This window comes from Gopherus flavomarginatus, chromosome 2, assembly GCF_025201925.1.
Source record: "Gopherus flavomarginatus isolate rGopFla2 chromosome 2, rGopFla2.mat.asm, whole genome shotgun sequence".
Classification (NCBI taxonomy): domain Eukaryota; kingdom Metazoa; phylum Chordata; order Testudines; family Testudinidae; genus Gopherus; species Gopherus flavomarginatus.
The window spans coordinates 226,492,277-226,515,985 of NC_066618.1; positions in this window are offsets into that span (position 1 = coordinate 226,492,277).

Consider the following 23,709-nt stretch of genomic DNA (forward strand, 5'->3'; position numbering starts at 1 on the left):
CATAGCTGTGATCAGGAAGTCAAACATAAGTATGTTATGTAAGCAAGGGCATAAAAACACTAGCAGAAAAATATTCTGGCACTCTGCAATAGACTTGTACACAACCTCATTTAGACTAACATGACCAGTTTCTGAGTACTGTATTTAAAAAAGAGAGGACCTGGAAGAGTTAGGTATTATATTCACAGCACAAATGCAGAGAAGTTAGACCTAACCTTCCAGCAAAAGTAGTTTTATGTTTGACGACACTACTTGATTGCTTAGAATTCAAACGATAACACACATGAACCCCAAACAGACACAAAGCAGGCTGCTCCCTAAGGCAGAGAGCCAAAACTTACCCACCATTTTCTAGGCTCGCTCTTTTCAGTCTGACTTTGAGGACACACATCGGTACAAAGCCCCTAGCCTGCAAGCAGGACAAGGAAAAAAGTGATAACTTGCAAGTCCAATACAGTTCTCAATACATCACATTAGGAAACATCTTTGAGAGGACAAGGAATTCAGTGTTGGGGCTTTAACAATTAATTGTGTGTAGACTGACCAGATGTCCTGATTTTATAAGGACAGTCCCAATTTTGGGGTCTTTCTTATATAGGCTCCTATTACCTCCCGCTCCGTCCTGATTTTTCACACTTGCTGTCTGGTCACCCTAACTATGTGTCAAGGCTAGCTATTTCGGAATTGTATTTTCTAGAAAACAGACAACTGAATCCAGACATAACTGGAGTATTCAACATGAGAGAGAAACTAGGAAGATATCAGATACCCTTCCCTCAGACCTGGTGTGTAAATAAAACAACAAGCTTTGGAGAGTTTAGGCCCACATTACAAAGTTCGTGTGGCCATTAGTTGAAAATGCAAAACATAAGTGATTTGAATCCCTTTGATGTCAGTGGCAAAAATCCTATTGACTTCAATCGTGTGAGCCCAGACCCCAAATGAATACATGTCAGATGGGGATTTGCACAGGTGCAACCCCTTGTATGCAGCATTGGGTGTTTTGCTCAAGCAAACACTGTTCAAACTTTGGGGTTTAGTAGCTAGTGAGATAATGGTTGGACTGAAAAACCTTGTGATCTTCCTTTCATCATAAACAAAATGAAATTATCTCTCCATTGAAGTTAATGGGAGTTTTGCCATTGACTTCAATGGGGCCAGGACTTCACCTGCTGGTCCAATTTCTAGTTTAAAGTAGAGAGAAAAATCAAACACAAAATATGTTCTAAATGGCCATGGGTTAGCTTAACTTAAACCACCTTAGATCTTCCTATTAGCAGCTTTTCTTGCTATATCCCTCTCTTCTGAATTCCTCAGTGTCTTGGACTAATTTAGACTACTTTAAACTCCAAGTTTTGACTAGATTCAGAGGTGTTATTTAAAGGAGCAGGGAGACAAAACCAGATGTTTTGGGGGGGGCGGGGAAAGGGGGAGAATGTCCAAGTTGGTCTTATGGTCACTGTCATAAACAGATAGCTAAGGGTTAATGTCTCTTTCACCTGTAAAGGAGTAATCTGAAACAGCTGACCAGAGGACCAATCAGGAAACAAGACTTTTTCAAATCTGGGTGGAGGGAAGTTTTGGGCGTGAGTTCTTTGTTCTTTGTCTTGTGTCTGTACCCTCTCGGCTCTGAGAGTGATCTCTCTCTATCTCCAGCTTTCTAATCTTCTGTTTCCAAGTTGTAAGTACAAGGGTAGTAAGACAATAAGTTTATATTGTTTTTCTTTTGTATTTACGTGTGTAGTTGCTGGAATGTTTAAATTGTATTCTTTTTGGATAAGGCTGGTTATTCATTTTTTTCCTTTAAGCAAATGACCCTGTATTTGTCACCTTAATACAGAGAGACCATTTTTATGTATTTTTCTTTCTTTTTATAAAGCTTTCTTTTTAAGACCTGTTGGAGTTTTTCTTTAGTGGGGACTCCAGGGAATTGAGTCTGCAGCTCACCAGGGAATTGGTGGGAGGAATAAGTTAGGGGGAAAATCTCTTTGTGTTAGATTTACAAAGCCTGACTTTGCATACCCTCTGGGTGAGGGGGGAAGAGAGATTAGCTCTCTCGGTACTTGTGTTTCCAGGACTGGAAACAGGGAGGGTGGAGTCCCTCTGTTTAGATTCACAGAGCTTGCTTCTGTATATCTCTCCAGGAACCCAGGGAGGGAACACCTGGAGGGGAGGAGGGGGAAGGGAAATGGTTTATTCCCCTTTGTTGTGAGACTCAAGGAATCTGAGTCTGGGGGTCCCCCAGGGAAGGTTTTGGGGAGACCACAGTGAGCTAGGCACTGTATAAATCCCTGGCTGGTGGCAGCGTTATCAGGTCCAAGCTGGTAACTAAGCTTGGAGGTTTTCATGCTAACACCCATATTTTGGACGCTAAGGTCCAGATCTGGGAAAAAATGTTATGACAGTCACTCAAAGGAATTTAAAGAGCTGGTGAGGTCAGAAGTTGTAAATTACACTAACTTGAACTCACTCTAGACTTACTTAAACTGACCTCATAATTTGTCCCTCTGGCATATAGGAAAGAAATTTGCACATGTGAAGACTAATCCCCTTAAGAGGAAAGATTTTTTTTCTTTTGTTAGCAGAATCCTGCCACTTTACCTCAACAACACTGATATTTACATGTCACAACTGAGCCAAATGAATGAATATTTTTCCCTGGGTACAATTTTTACTAATAGCTCTTTGTTGCTAGAAACAGTTGTAGCCAATTAGTTCAGGTTATCATTCATTGATTGTGTGTGGTGTGATGGTTTGACTTACTCTTACCATGTCTTATAATCATTGTATGATAAATAGATTTAAGTTGTAGTATCACAGAAGTATAAGGCTGACAAGTATTTGGAAGTGATGAGTGCATTAGGTATCTAAGCAAAGCAGGGCTAAAACGCAAGGCCTGTAGGCAGAGGCCTGTAAGATTTTTAGCTTAGCAATACTAAACCATTGGCTTAAGAGTATGATCATACTTGTACCTTGTGCGTGGGTATTTGTAGGATTTATACATGCTTGGCTAATTATAACGTTGCTCGTGACTGTAATAAAACTTATAAGGCAGACTAGATTTGTAACTGGATGTATGCATATCTTTCCATAGTCTTCATGTGTTCCTACTTGCTCTAAATCTGAAACATGTGGTTCCTTTCTGAGCTTGAAACTGTAGCATCTAGAGCTAAATTCACAGTGGTATAATACAACATTAAAAATTCACTTTTAAAGGCTACATGATGATATTTCCCCATGAGCAAATTTCCTCATGCTTAAAATATGTCTCTTTAAAAGGGCTTTTCCCTTTCTCATGTCAGGCTACAGTTTCCTCTGATCTTACTCACCATGAGATTCTTCTTGCCCTTGTTCTTGGCTTGCCACTCTGCTACTTTGGCACATTAACTCTCTTCTTGCAATACCAACATCAGAGACAGAGGTTTAGAGACCAGAATCCTTACTGAGGCAAACATTCCTGTTATCAACCCTCTTCTCTTCTAGTGGAAATGGGGGAATGGCTAGGAACTACAGTTTGTGTATATGTATAGCTATCAGTATAATTTCATTATTCTGGAAAGCACTCAGATACCACAGTGATAGGTAAAGTGTAAGAAAAGTGAACTGACTCATAGAATTATTATTAATTACTTGTATTATCATAGTGCCCAGGATACCCAGACAGAGACCTCACTGTGCTAGGTGCTGTACAAACACAGGACAAAAAGAGAGTTCCTGCTCCAAAGAGCTTCCAGTTGAAGTGTAGAATAGGGTCAGATCCCTACAATTGAACTAAGATTTCATTAGGTAAATTCCATCATATTTCAAAGGCATTCTGCTGTACTCTCAAATACCCTCATCTAGCATGAATTAAAACACTGACTTCCTAAGGTAAAAGAAATTCATGTGTCTATTTCCTTTTTGCCAGAGTGTTAACAATCATTAACAATTTTATCAGAAGTAAGGTTCTTGCCCATATTATTACCATCTTCCAATATTTCTGGAAGTGCTTATTAAGTGAGATTTATACAGATGTTTACAATTACCGAATATAAAAGATGCCTCTACTGCACTGAAACATTGTGTGCTACCCAGGTTTTTATCACCATGCAATTTACTTTTTTGTAATCATGTGACAGTCTCATAAAATATTCTCTTCAGCAGTAGGACAGGTTACACCAGCCATCTTACATCAAAGTGGGCAGATTAACCAGGTTACACTGTTTACATTAGGAGAGCAAGGTCTCTATTATAGCAGCAGCAGCTATTCTAGATACTAGAATCAATAAAAATTATGTTGAAAAGAGAACTTTTTATGCTGTATAAAAGTTGGGTCTATTCTGAAAAATCTCTCTGCCATGTTCATAAAAATAGAAAATGCAGTCCCTGGGTTTCATAGGCAGTTTCCTTAAGGGGAAGCAGTTTTCCTGAGTCCCTCACCCTTCCCTTAGTCTCCTAATTTTCACCCCATTTCCCCCTGAAGTTTCCACCATTCTGTCAAACAGGAAAATTGCTACTCCTGCTAGACTCAGACACTGAGAGGGTGCCAGAGGCCATACAGCACCCCCATCTGACTGACAGCTGTCCCTAAAACTAACTGCTGTGAGGGGCCTGACGTCTTTGTTTTGTGCTTGTTTTCAGCACATAGAAGATTCAGAGTGTGGACGTGGCATCAATGCATTTATTCCAGCAAGCATATGGAAGGGCTGCCTGGCAAAATGAATTTTACCAACTACCTCAGATGAGATTGTCTTTCAGAAAGAGAGATAAGGTGGCCAGATCTCAAGGAAGCTAAGTCTGTTCCTAAGGGTATCCGAGGCCTCATCTACACTATGAGGTTATACCAAATTTAGCAGCATTAAACCGAATTAACTCTGCACCCGTCCACACAATGAAGCCCTTTATATCGATATAAAGGGCTCTTAATATCGGTATCTATAATCCTCCCCGATGAGGGGAGTAGTGCTGAAATCGGAATTGCCATTTCGGATTAGGGTTAGTGTGGCCGCAATTCGATGGTATTGGCCTCCAGGCGCTATCCCACCGTGCACCATTGTGACAGCTCTGGACAGCAATCTGAACTCGGATGCACTGGCCAGGTAGACAGGAAAAGCCCCGTGAACTTTTGAATTTCATTTTCTGTTTGCCCAGCATGGAGCGCCGATCAGCACAGATGACCATGCAGTCCCAGAATCCAAAAAGAGCTCCAGCATGGACCGTACGGGAGATACTGGATCTGATCTCTGTATGGGGAGACAAATCTGTTCTATCAGAACTCCATTCCAAAAGACGAAATGCCAAAGCATTTGAAAAAATCTCCAAGGTTATGATAGACAGAGGCCACAGCAGGGACTCAGCACAGTGCTGCATGACAAGTGTAACAGAAAGCCAAAGAATCAAATGAACGCTCATGGGGGGGGGGGTGCTGAAGACTCAAGCTTTCCCACAGTCTCTGAAAACCATTTGCATTCTTGGCTGAGCTCCCAATGCCTGAAGGGTCAAAAACATTGTTGCGGGTGTTTCAGGGTATATGTCATCAATTCCCACCTCCCCCCACCCCGTGAAAGAAAAGGGAAAAAAATCATTTCTTTCCTTTTTTCAATGTCACCGTATCTCTACTGGATGCTGCTGGTAGACGCTGTGCTGCAGCGCTAAACAGCAGCATCCCCTCATCTTCTCTCCCTGAGGGCAGATGGTGCAATAAGACTGATAACTGTCATTGTCATCCCGTGAGTGCTCCTGGCTGGGCTGGGAGACGTCGGCTAGGGGCGCCTGGGCAAAAATGGGAATGGCTCCCAGTGATTCTCTCCTTTAAGCTTTGTGTCCTGGAGATTTGGTCCTGCCTGGACTATCATAGCGGCTGGAGGCTGCCTCCAGTGTTTCTTATTCAAGCAACGGGTGGGGTTGTTGCAGGGGCATCCCCTAGAATGGCATGCAGCTCATCATTTCTGCAGGATGTCTGGGGCTCTAACTCAGAGTGGCTTTCCTCTCTGGTTCTTTACTAGGTTTGCCCCATATTCTAGGCAGGACTTACCCTACCTTTAGACATAATGTAAAGAAGGGAATGACCTGGGGAGTCATTCCCTTTTTTGTCCATGCACCCCCGGCCGACCTCAGCAAGGCCAGCCAGGAGCACCCATGACAGCAGCAGATGGTGCAATAGGACTGATAACCATCATTGCCAATTTCCAAAGCAGCAGATGGTACAATATGACTGGTAACTGTCTCTGCTACCTTGCAAAGGCAAGTGGATGCTGCTGTGCAGCACTGCAGAACCACATCTGTCAGCAACATCCAGTAGACATACGGTGACAGTGAAAAAACGCTAAACAGGCTCCATGGTTGCCATGCTATGGCATCTGCCAAGGCAATCCAGGGAAAAGGGCGCAGAATGATTGTCTGCCATTGCTTTCATGGAGGGAGGATTGAGTGACGACATTTACCCAGAATCACCCGCGACACTATTTTTGCACCATCATGCATTGGGATCTCAACCCAGAATTCCAATGGGTGGGGGAGACTGCGGGAACTATAGGATAACTATGGGATAGTTACCCACAGTGCAACGTTCCAGAAATCGATGCTAGCCTCACTGCATGGACGCACACCACCGAATTAATGTGCTTGGTGTGGCCGTGTGCACTCGACTTTATACAATCTGTTTCCAAATACCGGTTTCTGTAAAATCAGAATAATCCCATAGTGTAGATGTACCCTAAGAAGGACCAATTTATTTGACCTTTGGCTTTGGGTAATCCCATTCCCATCTTTAGAGCTTAATATATAGGAATCTATGTAATATGTATATACATCTGCCACAGCTTCAGGTTTAACTGCACCTTTGACCCTCTCTGCTCTTAGCCCTGGTCTACACTACGAGTTGAGGTCAAATTTAGCAGTGTTAGATCGATTTAACCCTGCACCCATCCACATGACTAAACCATTTTTGTCGATTTAAAGGGCTCTTAAAATTGATTTCTGTACTCCTTCCTAATGAGGGGATTAGCGCTGAAATTGACATTACCAAGTCAAATTTGGGGTAGTGTGGATGCAGTTTGGTATTGGCGTCCGGGAGCTATCCTAGAGTGCTCCACTGTGACCCCTCTAGACAGTGCTCTCAACTAGGCCTGGTCTACACTACGAGTTTATTTTGAATTTAGCAGCGTTAAACTGAATTAACCCTGCACCCATCCACATAATGAAGCCCTTTATTTCGATATAAAGGGCTCTTAATACCAGTATCTGTAATCCTCCCCGACGAGAGGAGTAGCGCTGAAATCGGTATTGCCATTTCGGATTAGGGTTAGTGTGGCCGCAATTTGACGGTATTGGCCTCCGGGAGATATCCCACAGTGCACCATTGTGACAGTTCTGGACAGCAATCTGAACTCAGATGCACTGGCCAGGTAGACAGGAAAAGTCCTGTGAACTTTTGAATTTCATTTCCTGTTTGCCCAGCATGGAGCGCCAATCAGCACAGGTGACCATGCAATCCCAGAATCCAAAAAGAGCTCCAGCATGGACCGTACGGGAGATACTGGATCTGATCTCTGTATGGGAGACAAATCTGTTCTATCAGAACTCCGTTCCAAAAGATGAAATGCCAAAGCATTTGAAAAAATCTCCAAGGTTATGATAGACAGAAGCCACAGCAGGGACTCAGCACAGTGCTGCGTGACAAGCGTAACGGAAAGCCAAAGAATCAAATGGATGCTCACGGAGGGAGGGAGGGGGGACTGAGGATTCTAGCTTTCTCGCAGTTCCCGCAGTCTCTGAAAACCATTTGCATTCTTGGCTGAGTTCCCAATACCTGAAGGGTCAAAAACATTGTTGCGGGTGGTTCAGGGTATATGTCGTCAATTCCCCCCTCCCCTCCCCGTGGAATAAAAAGGGGGGGAAATTGTTTCTCACCTTTTTTCAGTGTCACCATATGTCTACTGGATGCTGCTGGCAGTCGCGGTGCTGCAGCGTTACACAGCAGCATCTTATTGCCTTCTCTTCCTGATGGCAGACGGTACAATATTTCTGGTATCTATCATCATCCCGTGAGTGCTCCTGGCTGGCCTCAGTGAGGTCGGCCAGGGGTGCCTGGGCAAAAATGGGAATGACTCCTGGTCATTCTCTTCTTTAAGCTTTGTCTTCTGAAGATTCAGTCCTGCCTGGAATATCATAGCAGCTGGAGGCTGCCTCCTCCCTCCCCTCCCCCCCCCCCCGTTTTATCTCAATAAAATCAGTGTTTCTTATTCATGCATTCTTTATTACTTGATCAAACAAATGGGGGGACACTGCCATGGTAGCCCATGAGGGGCATGAGAGGAGGGAAGCAACAGGTGGAATTGTTGCAGGGGCACCCCCTAGAATAGCATGCAGTTCATCATTTCTGCGGGATGTCTAGGGCTCTGACCCAGAGCGGCTGTTTGCCTCTCTGGTTCTTTAGTAGACTTGCCTGATATTCTAGACAGGACTGACTCTACTTTTAGACAAAACATAAAGAAGGAAATGACCTAGGGAGTCATTCCCTTTTTTTGTCCATGTGCCCCCAGCCGACCTCAGCAAGGCCAGCCAGGAGCACCCATGACAGCAGCAGACAGTACAATATGACTGGTAACTGTCACTGCCAACTTGCAAAGGCAAGGGGATACTGCTGTGTAGCACTGCAGTACCGTGTCTGTCAACAGCATCCAGTAGACATATGGTGACAGTCAAAAAAGGCTGAATGGGCTTCATGGTTGCCGTGCTATGGCATCTGGCAGGGCAATCCAAGGAAAAGAGCGTGAAATGATTGTCTGCTGTTGCTTTCACGGAAGGAGGATTGAGTGACAACATTTACCCAGAACCACCCGCGAAACTGTTTTTGCCCCATCGTGCATTGAGATTTCAACCCAGAATTCCAATGGGTGGGGGAGTCTGCGGGAACTATAGGATAGCTACCCACAGTGCAAAGCTCCGGAAATCAATGATGAGCTGCATGCAATTCTGCGAGGGGGGGCTTGCTTGCAGCCAGGCTTTCATGTGGATTGGGGTTGCCAGGAGCCTGCCCCACTGCATGGTGCATGCACACTTTCTCACAAAGCTGTCAATAAATGGCAAGCCTGTTGCCAAGATTCTGGGGAGAGAGAGACTTAACCTCCAACTTTTATCAGCTATGTCATCTTGTGGAAACAAATTGCATGTGTGTGATTTCTACATTCCCACACTGTTAAATGCTGCTGTTGCAGTAGTGACCCTCTTTATCTAAGCTTCCTCCCTCTGAAGACCCAGTGGTCTCTTACACACTGAAAAGCACATTTTTTTTTTCAGAAAGGGAGGTGCAATTTGTACATGAATTTTCATGCCTACAGTTAAATTTTGGGCCCAAATCAGATGTAGCAGAATCTGTACTTTCCAAACTAATTGGGGATTGAGATGTTCATAAAATTGAACATCTCAGTTACAGCTGGTAGATTGCATAAGATGCAGAAGTATGCACTTCATTGCTTTCCTCTTGTCTTGCAAGAAATTTCCAGTGGAATGTGAAGGGATGTCGATTTGTTAGTCATTGACAACTCTTTCAGGTTTCTTGTTTTTTTGCTGGAGAAAAATGGTTTGTATAACTGGTCATTCATCAGTTTGATGCTCATAAAACTGAGGTGCTACTGTAGTTAGAAGTGCACATTCTCAGATTTATTCCTGCAATTCATTTTGTAAGTTCAGAAATAGGGGCACAAATTTTGCAGGTGCAAACTTCACCCATAAACAAAGTAACATGAAGCAACTGTTCTAGATGAAAATAGTTGTGCTAAAGTAACAGGTCTCTCATCTCAAACATGGGCCACTCTAGCTTATAAGGAGAAGAGGTCAAACTTAATTAACATGTAAAAAGTGCTTTGACATACTACTGTGGAGGTTGCCATAAAAGTTAAAATTATATTGAATAAATAAATTAAAAGAAAAATGTTACAATATGGACTTCACATCACTTTCAGATCCTTGCTTTTCATGCACAATAAATAAAAACACAATTATTGCTTCCCAGAAAAATCTATAGCGGTGGTTCCCAAACTTGTTCTGCCACTTGCGCAAAGAAAGCCCCTGGCGGGCCGGGCCAGTTTATGTACCTGCCGCGTCTGCAGGTTCGGCTGATCACGGCTCCCAGTGACTCAGCCTGTGCCACTGCCAGCAGCTCCCATTGGCCTGGAGCAGTGAACTGCGACCATTGGGAGCTGCGATTGGCCAAACCTGCGAATGCAGAAGGTATACAAACTGGCCTGGACCGCCAGGGGCTTTCCCTGCAGAATTGGTTGGAATAAGTTTGGGAACCACTGATCTATAGCAATCTTTACAGACTAAGGTATTTTTACATAAATACCTTTACAAAATATGGGCAAGATAATAGAGTGGCTGATACAGAGCTCAGTTAATAAAGAATGATATGGTGATCAATGCAACTCAACACTGGCTTATGGAAAATAAATCCTGTCAAACTAAACTGATGTTTTTCTGATAAGATTACTAGTTTGGATGATAAAGTTAATTGTGTTGATGTGGTATACTTAGACTTGACTTGATATTGCAAAACATTTTGATTACAAAATCTAGAATGATATAAAATTAACATAACCAGTTTATAATCAATTTAATGTGTGCCAATTGACAGGTTTCAAAATGTAATTGTAAACAGGGAATCATTATTAAAGCAGGTCTGTTTTCAGTGGGTTTCCCCAAGGATTCCGTTCTTGGCACTATATACTATTTGACTTTTTTACCTATGAGCTGTAAGACAACATAAAATAATCAGTGATAAAGTTTGCATATGACACAAAAATTGGGGGAGTGGTAAATAATGAAGAGAACAGGTCACTGATTCAGAGTGATCTAGAGCTCTCAGTAAACTGGATGCAAGCAAACAATATGTATTTTAATAGGGCTAAATGTATGTATCTAGGATCAAAGAATGTAGGCTATACTTGTAGGATGAGGATCTCTATCCTGGGAAGCAATGACTGAAAAAGATTTGGGGGTCATGGTGGAGCTAATGCAGTCCTGGGATGCAAAATTAATCTTGAGTAGGAATAGGAAGGCTATTTTTACCTCCGTATTTGGCACTGATGCAACTGCTCCTGTCCAGTTCTGGTGCCAACAATTAAAGAAAGATGTTGATAAATTGGAGAGGGTTCAGAGAAGAGCCAAGTAAATGACTAAATGACTAGAAAACATGCCTTATAGTGATAGGCTCAAGGAGCTCAGTCTATTTAGTTTAACAAAAAGAATATTAAAGGTGGACTTCTTTACAGTCCGTAAGTATCTACGTAGGTAACAAATATTTAATAATGGGCTATTCAGTCTAACAGAGAAAGGTATAACATGATCCAGTGACTAGAAGTTGAAGCTAGACATATCTACACTGGAAATAAGTGAGTAATTAATAGTAAGAGTAATTAACCATGGGAACAATATACCAAGGGTCATGACATTCTCCATCACTGATGATTTTTAAATCAGGATTAGATGTTTTCTAAAAGCTATGCTCTAGTAATTATTTCAGGGAAGTTCTATGGCATTTGTTATACAGGAGGTCAGATTAGATTACAATGGTTCCTTCTGGTTTTAGAATCTATAAATTTGTCATTTGAACAAATCAGCCCTCCTAAAAGAGTTAATCCTAGAAATTACACTAAAACAGATACCTTTATAATTTACAATATAGAATTTAATTTCCTTAGTACAAAATAATCAGTGTAGCAGAAGTCTCTGAGGGCAAAATGTGGGAATTGTTTTATATACCTAATTGTGCTAAAACAATTGTGTTATCTAATCCTTCCTTTTACTCCACCATGGAGGAAAGGTGAAAGCATGTCCATTCCAAATACCAGTAAACTTTTTTACCTTCTGTCAAAAATTTGGAGAAAGCTACACAAGTTTGTGGAAATGCAGCATCTTAATCTTGCCGGTCAATGTTTTTTGTCAAGAGTTTTTTTAGCATGTAAAGTAGTACTTAGCTAAGTCAATAAAAATATGACTATATGTTATTGTCAGAAGGTGATAAGGTCTAAGTAAGGGAGGGTCATTTTAGGAGAACTCAATCTGTCAGGTGTTGGAATACTGCAGAGTTATTTTTGCTGATCTGTTCAGGTGTCCAGTCAGATGGCTTCTAGTATTCTTCAATCCCAAAATACACTAAGGGATGGGGTTATCTCTAAAGCAGCGAGAATTCAGCACCTCCTTCAAAGAAAATTCTAGTGATAGCCAAACCCAGCAGGTAGTTTAAGATGAGCTTTATTTTGTTTTTGTTTTGTCAATCTTGGCAATAAAGGTAAGCCCCAGGAAGTTGGTACATTTGGGCCTGTTGTATTAATTTTGATGAAATATATGGGCCCAAATAGTCAAAGGTGTTAATATAACCCTGTCACTGTCTAGTATTAAACATTTTTAAATGAGGTTTGACATACAGAGACTCCACTCTGCTTAGTACCATGGCAAACACCATCCTTTTAAAGCTTTTATTGAAGATACAGAAAAAGGAAAAACTTTTACAGCGTTTGAAATATAAAGTATAAAATAAACCTGTTGCAGTTCTCAACTTTGTGTGTTAGTCTTCTAGTAAACAGGATTGAACTGCATGTCATATAGTCTTATTAGCCACTCTGAAACATAACAAACTTGTAGCAGGATCAGACTTTGTCAGCCATTGCTTTTAGTGGCCTCGTTCTGGTCACAGGCTCACAGCAATGCTGCAAAATATACAGTCTCAGCCAGCTAAGCTAAACTCATATTAGACCAAAGGCAAAAGAAGAGGAATAGGAAGAAGAAATAAGTGGGGGAGGAAAAGGAAAAACAAGGTGTGTGTGTGTGTTCAGAACGTAGCCAAAACAGATGGCGGTTATAGTATCATCTGGGTCCTCTCTCTGGCCTGGTCTGCTCTGGATATCTCGAAGATCAGGAGGGCAAAGGTCTAACAGTAGTATAATAGATCCTGTGGACCCAGAAGATGAGTGGCAGCCATGGTAAGACTTGCTCCCTTCTTGTTCATCTGTCTCCAACCATCAGTTGTTGTCAGACAGCTCCTTCTTGCACTAGTGTCTCCAAAAAGTCTTTCCTTTTGAAGAACCCTAAAAGGGAGTTATAGGTGGAATAGCCCATCCCATCATTTTGTTAATCAATTATGTCTAATTTCTGCCATACCAGTTTAGGTCCAGTGATTTCCAGTCTCGTGCTTTTCTTGTTTACCAGGCATTATTTGAACACAGTAATATCAATAGGCCTTTTTGTTTTCACTAATTCAGACTTGACTTTTGTGCTTTTTCTCAGCAACATTTGTTGTAAGTTATTGTGACATTTTATAAACTTTAACTCACTTTTTGTAGTTGAGCTCAGAATTGGGGTAAATTTGTAGGCCTAATTGTCATATGAGACCTAATAAGAATCTGACTCTTTTCAGCAGAACTCCTCGCTGACACCACAGTATGTTCCATGAACTTCATCTGTCCTAGAGTTTTTTTGTATAGCTCATTGCCATTGTATATAGGCCCTTCCCAAATAAATTCAAAATGAATGGTGAATTAGTTATTGGTGAAATTCACCTTCATTCAGAAGGCTAGCACCAAGTCTACGATCACATAAATCCAACTTAAGCAACTAAGACTCTTGATTAGTTTGACTTCCTCTGGAAGATCATTTCATGGTCAAAATCCCACAACTGCAGAAAATCTAGCTTGTGCAGAATGTATCTGCCTGGGACAGGCCACTGAACACATCACCCTTGTGCTCCAGACTTCTTCTGTTGTCAGTTTAGTGCCTTCATCCTGATCTTCAAAGCCATCATCTGCTCAAAATCAGTTGTATCAATGACTCTTTTGCTTCCCTTGAATAAGCTGAAGTACATAGGAACTGGAGATAATATATTCTCAATTGTGGGATTTTGACCATGAAATGATCTTCCAGAGGAGGTCAAACTAATCAAGAGTCTTAGTTGCTTAAGTTGGATTTATGTGATCGTAGACTTGGTGCTAGCCTTCTGCATGAAGGTGAATTTCACCAATAACTAATTCACCATTCATTTTGAATTTATTTGGGAAGGGCCTATATACAATGGCAATGAGCTATACAAAAAAACTCTAGGACAGATGAAGTTCATGGAACATATTGTGGTGTCAGCGAGGAGTTCTGCTGAAAAATCAATAGCATGTTGATTGTGGTCCTTAATTTAACAGTGGTACTATTACAAATAGATTGATGTAGGTGTACACTGCAGATTACAAAACTTCTAGAAAGACAAGCTCCTTGCTTTGGAGAGCTGTCAGTCTATTTCAGGCAATAAAGGTACATGAGAGAACAGTTTAAATGCAGGAACATATGGAGAAATTGCTACTGAGAAATTGTTAAATTGTAAGACTGTAATATCCACAAAGCTTCCATATTCCATAACAATACAGTAGGGCCGAGTTGAAATCTAGTTATCTAATGTACATTGTAACTAAGCTAATGAAAATTAATAGTCATTAATTACATTTAATTGAAAGTTTCCAAACATTTGACATTCTTTTAACTGTTTTAAGTAGGGAATAATTTAAATACCTTTAACATTAACAAAGCTTTTTGTCTATGGATCACAAAGTCTTCAAGTTGCAAAAACTACTTTATAGACCCTGTCCCAAATGGAAACTTGCTTCCATGCTTCAATAAACAAACATAGCATATGTAAATAAAATATTAAATCAGCAATACAGCAGATAACACTTCAAAGTGAGCAGAGGACTAACGAATCAGTAGCCATAACACGCAATCACAGAGAATAGAAAATCAAAACAGCAGGAGAAATTCACCCCTGTAGTTGGTACTGTAGATCAGTGGTTCTCAACCTTTCCAGACTACTGTACCCTCTTCAGGGGTTTGATTTGTCTTGCATACCCCAAGTTTCACCTCACTTAAACTATTTAATTACAAAAATCAGACCTAAAAATACGAAAGTGACACAGAACTTTATTATTGAAAAATTGCTTACTTTTTTCTTTTTGTTTATATGAAATTTTAGTTTGTACTTACTTTGCTAGTGCTTTTTATGTTGTCTGTTGTAAAACTAGGTAAATATCTAGATGAGTCGATGTACTCCTTGGAAGAGTTCTGCACACCCTGGTTGAGAACCACTGCTGTACATAAACAGAGCAGCAGAACCAGACTTGTGTAGTCCTTACACCAAAAACTACATGGATTGTGCCCAGATCATGCAGAGGTGGCAAAGGACGGCGGACGTTTCTTTATTTAGATTTAAAACATATAAAACTAAACAGATAATCAGTACAGAAGCTCAGACATCTTGACAATTAATTATAGCCACAATCCACCTAGGAATACACAAAACACTCAACAGCATAACACTTCACCCCAGAAAAATAAAGTACTTTGACGTGCCAATAAATCAAAGTAGCAAAATATACATATCCCACCTCTTCTTGCTTTGTGCTCACATGCAGGGCCCCTAGTTTCTGTACAGAGCTATTAAATGCTCAGAATTATATTATAATCCCTTTTTTCAGGACTTATATGTGGGATACAGGGAGTGATGGACCATGAACCACATGCAAAGTGAAGAGGGTAGAGGATCTTTGGACTCACTATAGGTTGTATGTTTCATAGTATAAATAAATAGTGCTCAATGCTGTGCAATGGAATACTGTATGCCAAGTATTATTCATCAATATCTCTTTTTCTAGAATTCCTGCTATGGTGATTTATAGGCTATATTTGTTGATCACATATGGGTTATTCCTTTGGGGCCCATGAGACTGCTCTTGCTGCCAGCCTGATTCAAACTTAAAATTTACACCTCATTTGTGGAAAACAGCAGGGCAGCGCTAAGTAGAATAAGAGGTAGGGGGTTATATCATACCTCTTGGCATCCCACTTCCCTAACAAGAACTGCATAGGAAAGCCATGTTGGTGTAATGCCTTTGCAGCATGCTATTTTTAAAAGAGAAAAGCTTGTTTGGTATTAGCATTTATAATGGCAGAAATCGAAGTCCAATATGATTGTTCTCTTAGATTAAAGCATACATTTTGTGTGTTGGGAAGATTTATCTTTTGGTAACCAGTGCAAACTTGCATTTAATAGACTATAATTCCTGTTACAGATGAGAGTTTCACTAGTGGAGTAAATTAAGGTAAAGGGAGAACTGCATATTAAACTATAATAAATGGCTTTGTGTAATTTTGAATTGTTTCAGAGAGATGGAGACAACCACAATGCAAATACAAGCATTAAAGATCCAACATGCTCTGTGAACAGATCTTCTAATACGTATAAAATATTAAATAGCAGTACATAAGTTGTCCACCAAAAACCGGGCTCTTCACATTGCCTTTTTTTAATATTACCTCTCCAGAAATCCAAGCTGTATAGCCTTCTGACTTGTGTATGATGAGTTAGAACTGTTAACACATTGTTTTCTCTCAATACTGATGATGGAGGCGCTCATTCGGGAAAACACCCCTACTCAGGATAGCATTTGAGCCAATCCTAGTAAATGGGATTTAAGCATGCGCTGAAATGGAGTCCTGAAGGAGTATGGAATTACACATGTACTTAGGTGCTTTTCTGCCCGGAGGCTGGAATTTATGAAGCCAATATCGGTCTACTGAAGAACTTAAGGGAGTTTTAAGTGGCTTTTAGTCACAGGAGTCAGAGAAGATAGCGAACTTAGAATGATGTAGGGAAATGATAATACAGAAATGGCTGCCCTCTGAAGCTGGAGCATATTTAGAGTATCTAAAACTGTTTGTTCAGAGAGATGCTATTTCCTCTTGCTAACAAAACTGTACCTAGTAGCTCAGTTTCAAAGTGCTCTGATTTATCGCATTTACACTTGTAAATGCAAACAACTAGCTGCAGGATAGTGAGCAAAATAAAAAAAATCTATGAAAATGGAGAGTCATAGTATGTGTTTCAGTATATGTCGGTTGCAACTGTGGACTGCATAATAATTACTGGCATGTTTATCTTGGCCCTGAGTCTTCATGGCTTTTAAACCTTGCACAGAGTGTATATAAAATGCTACCAAATCAGAAGAATAGCATTTTGCATCCCACTTTGCAGAAGTATGAGTACACAGGATACAAGGAAGAGGAGAATCAAGCCCTCAGGCAAGATTCTGTAGTCAGGTCCAGCTGTATTCAGTTCAGGGCCATAGATGGGAAGGGGCAAAGGTGGCTTAAAGCCTAGCACAGGTCAGGGGCCAGTTTGACCCCTGCATAAATTAGGACACCTGGAAGGCTGCTCTAATTTTACATCAAGCTGCTCATGGCTCCAAGGAATTTTTCTGGCACTGGGGAATAGAATCATTTAGATTTACTCCTTTGCCTCGGTAGATGGGAAAAGGATGATAAAGAACGATTCAGTAACTCCCCAGCACCTGTGGTTCCAGCACCTAAGGTGATGGTGATGAAAGGAGACCTGGAGTGGTCATGGTCTGTGATTAAGACATGAAACGATTCTCAGAGGAACACCCTATGACACCACCCCATTAAGGAGAATGGAGGTCTGAGGCTCCTGAACCACATCTCCTTTGGGGCACCATGACAATATTTCTGATTGAAATGTTTTGGGTTTTCAAAAACATTGGAAACCAAAGAGATTTTGGTTTTCAGGTATGCAGTTTTTTGAGGGCAATGTCAAAATTTTCCATGGTAAGATGAGATTTTTTTCATGGAAAAATTGTTTAAGCAAAACCAATATTCTATTCAAAACCGTTTTTGACAGAATTTTTTATCATCCCTAACATTAGGCCATTATAATACCTTATATTGATATTCCCTTTTCTTAGTAAGCACCACAGACCATTATTTGTATAATCTTATGCATTTAATTCAATAGTAAGCAGAAACTGCTGAGTTTTTACCTTGGTTTTATTCAGGGAAACACTCTCATTAATGTTGTTGCCAACTCTTGTTTTATTGCAAGTCTTGCAATATTTGTAGTTTTTTCTTAAAACCCCAGCTCCTGTTGCCAGGTGGTTCCATGAGAATCTCAACAACTTTTTTTTCCCTTTAGTAGTTTCTCATCTTCATGATTATAGAGAAAAGCTTAAACATGAAATCTAAAGGCTCACAAAAAAGCAAATGAACCCCGAACTAATTATTAATAATCTCATGATTTTGGGAGGTCAGGCCTATGATTTTTGAATACATGGGGCTGGTAATACTGCATTAAAATGTGCAGGGCTCTGTTTGAAAACTAAGTAGGACCAGGAGACTCAGCTCAATATAAGAAGGATATCCCCAGAGCCAGCTCAAGAGGTTTGGCCACCCAAAGCAGCCAAAACAAAAAACAAACAAAAAAAAAAGCCGCAATCGCAATCTGCAGCAATTCAGCGGGAGTGAGGGACCCTCCATCGAATTGCCTCCGAATACATGAAAGTGCCGCCCCTCTCGGATAAGCTGGTGCCTGGAGGCGGCCCTGGATATCCCTCTACTCAAAGCAAACACAGCTCTCTATCTGTTACACATTTCTGAAACTGCCTTCTAAATCAAAATGTCTTACACAACGTTTTTAAACACATGACACTTCATTCTGCCTTTTCCTATAGTGGTGACAAAAGGGCAGAAACAATCTTGTTGTTAAAAAGCATAGAATAAATTCAGTGTTGTTAGCAAGTGGAAAGGCATAACATGAATAAGGACTCTGTGTACAAATAATCCCCACATATCCATACAGCCAACTAAACTTTAACATTTAACTGTACATGAAGCTGATAATAGAATTCCATTCTTTTATATTCAATGTTCAGAATAATTCCTTTGAATTTTCCTTCCATGAATAATGCACTGAATCACAGCTCCCTTCATGAGCCTATCATACCTTAGTTTACTCAGCTGCAAAATCCACCAAATTATAAAGTCTATCATGAAAACACATTCATAGTTTTACTTGAAATAGAACTATTATCTAATTATTTTCATTTAGAAATGTTCCCTTATTCTTCATGCAAAATGTTTGCATCTGCTAGTGGGATATAAATGACATTTTATTTAAACATAAATTATGCCTGAGATACTGAGGGAAGCTGGAGTTTGGATATGAATTATAGTGGTTCTGCGAGTATAAGGATTCATCAGGATATGTTTTGAAGCAAAGCCAAGGGAGGAATGGCAAGGATAGAGTGTAAATGAAAGATGCACAAACATTTTCATAGCATTGACCACTTATTAATGGATTGGCTTATAGACAATTTTTCTTCTGCCATACATTAATGTAACAACCATCTTACCTCTCATTTCTGATCATATAGCACCCCTCTGACTACTACAGCAAGTGCTTACATGGAAAATTAATATTAGGAAAGAATTAGTGATAACATGGCATTTAGAAAATCTATATGTAGAATATATTGGTGGCAGGTTGGAACACTTTTGCTCCCTAAAGCCCTGTGAACCGGGGTTGAGACTCACAGCCCCTCACAGGGCATCAAGGCTGGGCTGATGCCCTTCTCATCTCCCCAGCAGCACACACCAATACACATCTGGTCATCATCAAGGTACTGGCAATCAGCATCCAACACAATCCAACTCCCCCCGTCTCTCAGGCACCCTGTGAATCCTGACACTAGTGCCTCTAGGTTGGTGGGCTTGAGTGCCCGGGGCAATCTCATGTATCTGGACTTTGCCCAAGCATACAAGAACTCCACCAAGTGTAAGGACTTCCACAAGTTACTGGAGTACATAGATGGGTCACTCATTTTCTTGGGACTGGTCACTCACCAGATGGCTCCCATAGATGAAATTAGCATTCAAGGCCACCAAGAAATCCTCCTGTTTGGGCTAATTTGTGCATTCCATTAATCAGTAGTTCTTGGTATCCCACTGTTCATTGCCTATGACCTGCTCATCTGCTAGCAGTCAGACCTAGTATGTTTTGAGTGCCTGTTTTGCTGACAATCCTGTTTCCCTAGCACTGACTTGGGACCAGCAACCCTTTGCGGTTTACTCGGTCATCCAAAGAATTCAGAAACACAAAGACAGGATCCAAATCTACCTTGGCAACCACCACAGTCTCCAATGGCTCCGGGAATTCCTGTTAAATATCAACACTATGCCTACATCTTTGACAAAAAGAAAGCTTATACCCTACCATTCCATTGCTGTTATGACTGCTCCATCGACTTCCATCTGGGAACAGAGGTTCCCTTTGGGTGCATTTGCTTCCTCACTGAGTCCAAACTACAGGCACTCCAGAGCTACGTGCAGAAGGGGTTCCTTTGCCCCTTCACATTTCCAGCAGGAAGCACCGTACTTCTTAATTGCAAAAAGGATGGCGCCTTGTGTGCACTACTGAGATCTGAACAAGATGACAATCCAAAACTGGTACACTTTACTGCTTATTAATGAGCTGTGTGAAAGGCTCTACTCTGCCGAGGTCTTCAAAGTTGGACCTCTGTGGAGCTTGTATCCTAGCAAGGATCAGGGAAGGAGATAACTGAAAGACTGCCTGCTGTGCCAGGTATGGCCACTTTGAGTATTTGGTTATGCAGTTGGGTTGCACAAGGTCCCAGAAACCTTCCACAATTTTATAAATTACATCTTTAGGGATACTCTGAAACAATTTATTATTTACCTGGATGACATCCTCATTTTCTCTGAAACTCAAACTCTCCACCCTCATCAAGTGTACATTTCTTGGAGAGAGACTGCCAAAATCCTCTGTATGCAGGAATCAAAAAATCTGAGTTTGATAAAGACACAGTGGAATTCTTGGGCTATGTTGTTTTGCCAAGGAACTCACCATTTGACCTGCATCAGGTGGTGTCAATATCTTACTAGCTGCTCCGAGGATGCATGTGAGGTGTGGAGATTTCTGGGGTTTGCCAATTTCTACAGGTAATTTTTGAAACTGTTCTCTAGCCTAGTTGCACCCATAGCGGTGCTCCTTCAAAAGGGGGCCCAGTTCACATGGTCCACAGAGGCTCAGGTGGCCTTTGATTGACTGAAGAGGGCATTCATCTCAGCCCAACGTTCCCTCTAATTTTTTCCATCCATGTGCAGAATAAATTTTGTTATGCGCACTGAGGTAATGTGTGGATGTCTCCACCAGTAGAAACAAACAAACCTGGATATGATATAAAACTTGAAAAAGTTATCCTAGGGATAATTATTCCAGCCAGGACAGGTTAGGCATTTTAGAACTCCCTACTCAAATGTAAGTGTCAGAGAAATAAAAATTATGAAATACATAGATCAGACAAAAAAACTAAAATAACACACTTTGAAGAATAAAATTACAGAGAATATATGTGCATTGCAGGAAGTACCAAAAAGTAACAACAACAATATAAGTATGTGTTGGGAGGTGTGTGTGTGTGTGTGTGTGTGTGTATGAGCTGCTGGGGAAGTGTCAGACTGTGCACTGTCCCTTTAAGGCACTCACTCACCACCCAGAAGGCTTGTTCTGACCTGCTCTGAGCCCTGTGCCCTCTCTCCTGCTCTGTGGAGAAGGGGGTACAAGGGAGGGGGATACCCTGACATCAGCACTCTCCCCCTGCTCTGCACAGCCAGAAGGACAGTCCCAGGCAGAGCTGCAACAGGAACATGGCTGAAAAGAAATGGCGAGGAGGGGCAACTGATCACACGGTGCTAGATGTGCACAGCTCTGCTAATCAAGTGTACGGCACTTGAATCAGTTCTGGGCGGCTGCCCGACCATGCAGTTTAGACGGAACACAGCTCAGAACCCATCCTGATTCACCTAGATCCCATGTATGCTTGAGGCCAATGCCCTGAATTTTGCTACACTTGCAGTTTTATCTCAATATGTGAGCCCCACAACCAACTACATCCCTGACCTTTTTATTCTCTGAAAACTAACCCTGTCAGAAAAAAAAAATTACAACATTTGGGACAAGGAGTTACTGGCTATCAAGGTGACTCTTGAAGAGTGTTGCCACCTCCTAGAAGGAGCCCGATTCCAAAACCTGACAGATCACAAAAACTTGAAGTAAATAGACACCTTAACCAATACCAGACCTACTGGTCCCTTCTCTTCTCTCTCTTTAACTTTGTGGTAACTTATTGCCCTGGATAAGAAAAGGGAAGGTGGAAGGCCTATGCCACAAAGACAAATTCCTTGAATCTGGTGAAGAGCACTCTGCTATCATGGCTGAGGTATCCAACTTTGTCAACGGGATGATCGATGGTAGTCTGACATTCTCCATCTGATTCTTGATCCCCCAACAACTCGTTCACAACCCCGATCCGCCAGACTTTGAATGATGTGGGTCCCCAATCTGACTTCAAATTACAATTTACAGAATAGCCTCCTCCATCAGAAGGATTGTATTTATGTTCAAGAGGGACAGCCCAGGCTTCAGGATGAAATTATGCCATAATTCACCATTTTCAGGTCATTTTGGCCAATTCAAGACCTGGAATCTGGTTTTGAGGTGCTTCTGGTGGGCAGGCTTTCGAGTTTACATTAAGGATTATGTAAGGTCCTGCTGCCTCTGCACCCATACCAAGAGCCCATAATCAAAACTCCTAGGTCTCCTTCAGCCTCTGCCCACACCTCCAGTATATCAATGGACTTCACTGTAGAACTGCCATGCTCCCAGTGATATTTGATAATCCTGATTGCTGTCGTTCTCGTAACAAAGATGGCACTTCCTCCCATGCCATAATGTTCCTACCGCATTGGAGATGGTTCAACTCTTTCTGTAAAATATCTTCCGCTACCATGGGTTACCAACAGGAATTATAATCTCCTGATTCTAGTGGGAATTTCTTAGACTCTGGCATTGAGTCCCTTCCCTTGTCTGCCTATTACCCACAGACTAATGGGCAAACAGAGTCAACCAAATATTGGAGCAGTTTCTTTCTTTTCTGAGATAACACTGGACAACTGACTCCACTCTGCTGTGGTATGCTGAATTCACATATAACAATGCACCACACGCCTCCAGCCAACATAGCTCATTCTTTGCAAACTATGGCTTTCACCCCTACATCCACCCAGACTTACCTGTAAATTCCCCAGTACTGGCTGCAACAAATTTAGCCTCCCACTCACACTGGGTGCAGTGGCAGCTCAAGGAACACTTGAAGTCCACCAAAGGAGCCTATAAATACCACACAGACCAAGACTAGGAGGCTGCTCCCAATTTGGCCATTGGAGACAAGATGTAAATCTTTGTGCAGACTGTTACACTGAGCCTCCATCCACCAAACTAGACTACCAATACCTGCCCCCCTTCAAGATTATAGAACAGGTAAACCCAGTGGCCTTCAAGTTACAGCTCCTCTGAGAGCTTGAAGATTCCCCCCTGCCATTTCCACATCTCAATTCTAAAGGTAACATTAAGATCCTAAAACAGTCTATGGAGAGAAGTATGTGGTGCACAAAATCCTCAACTTTCAGCAAGTTATGGGAAGGCTCCAGTACCTAGTGGACTGGGAAGCTTGCAATCCAGATGGGCGATCTTAAGAAGCAGTAGAGAACATCCATACCCCAAACCTATTGTGAATTCTTCTACACCTACAAAATCTCCACCAAGCATTCTCAAAACTACAATACCCGCATGAGGAAATAAGGAAACAGATCAACAGAGCCAGACGTGTACCCAGAAGCCTCCAACTGCAAGACAAACCCAAGAAAGAAACCAACAGGACTCCATTGGCCATCACATACAGTCCCCAGCTAAAACCCCTCCAATGCATCATCAGGGATCTACAACCCATCCTGGACAATGGTATCCCTCACTTTCACAGGCCTTGG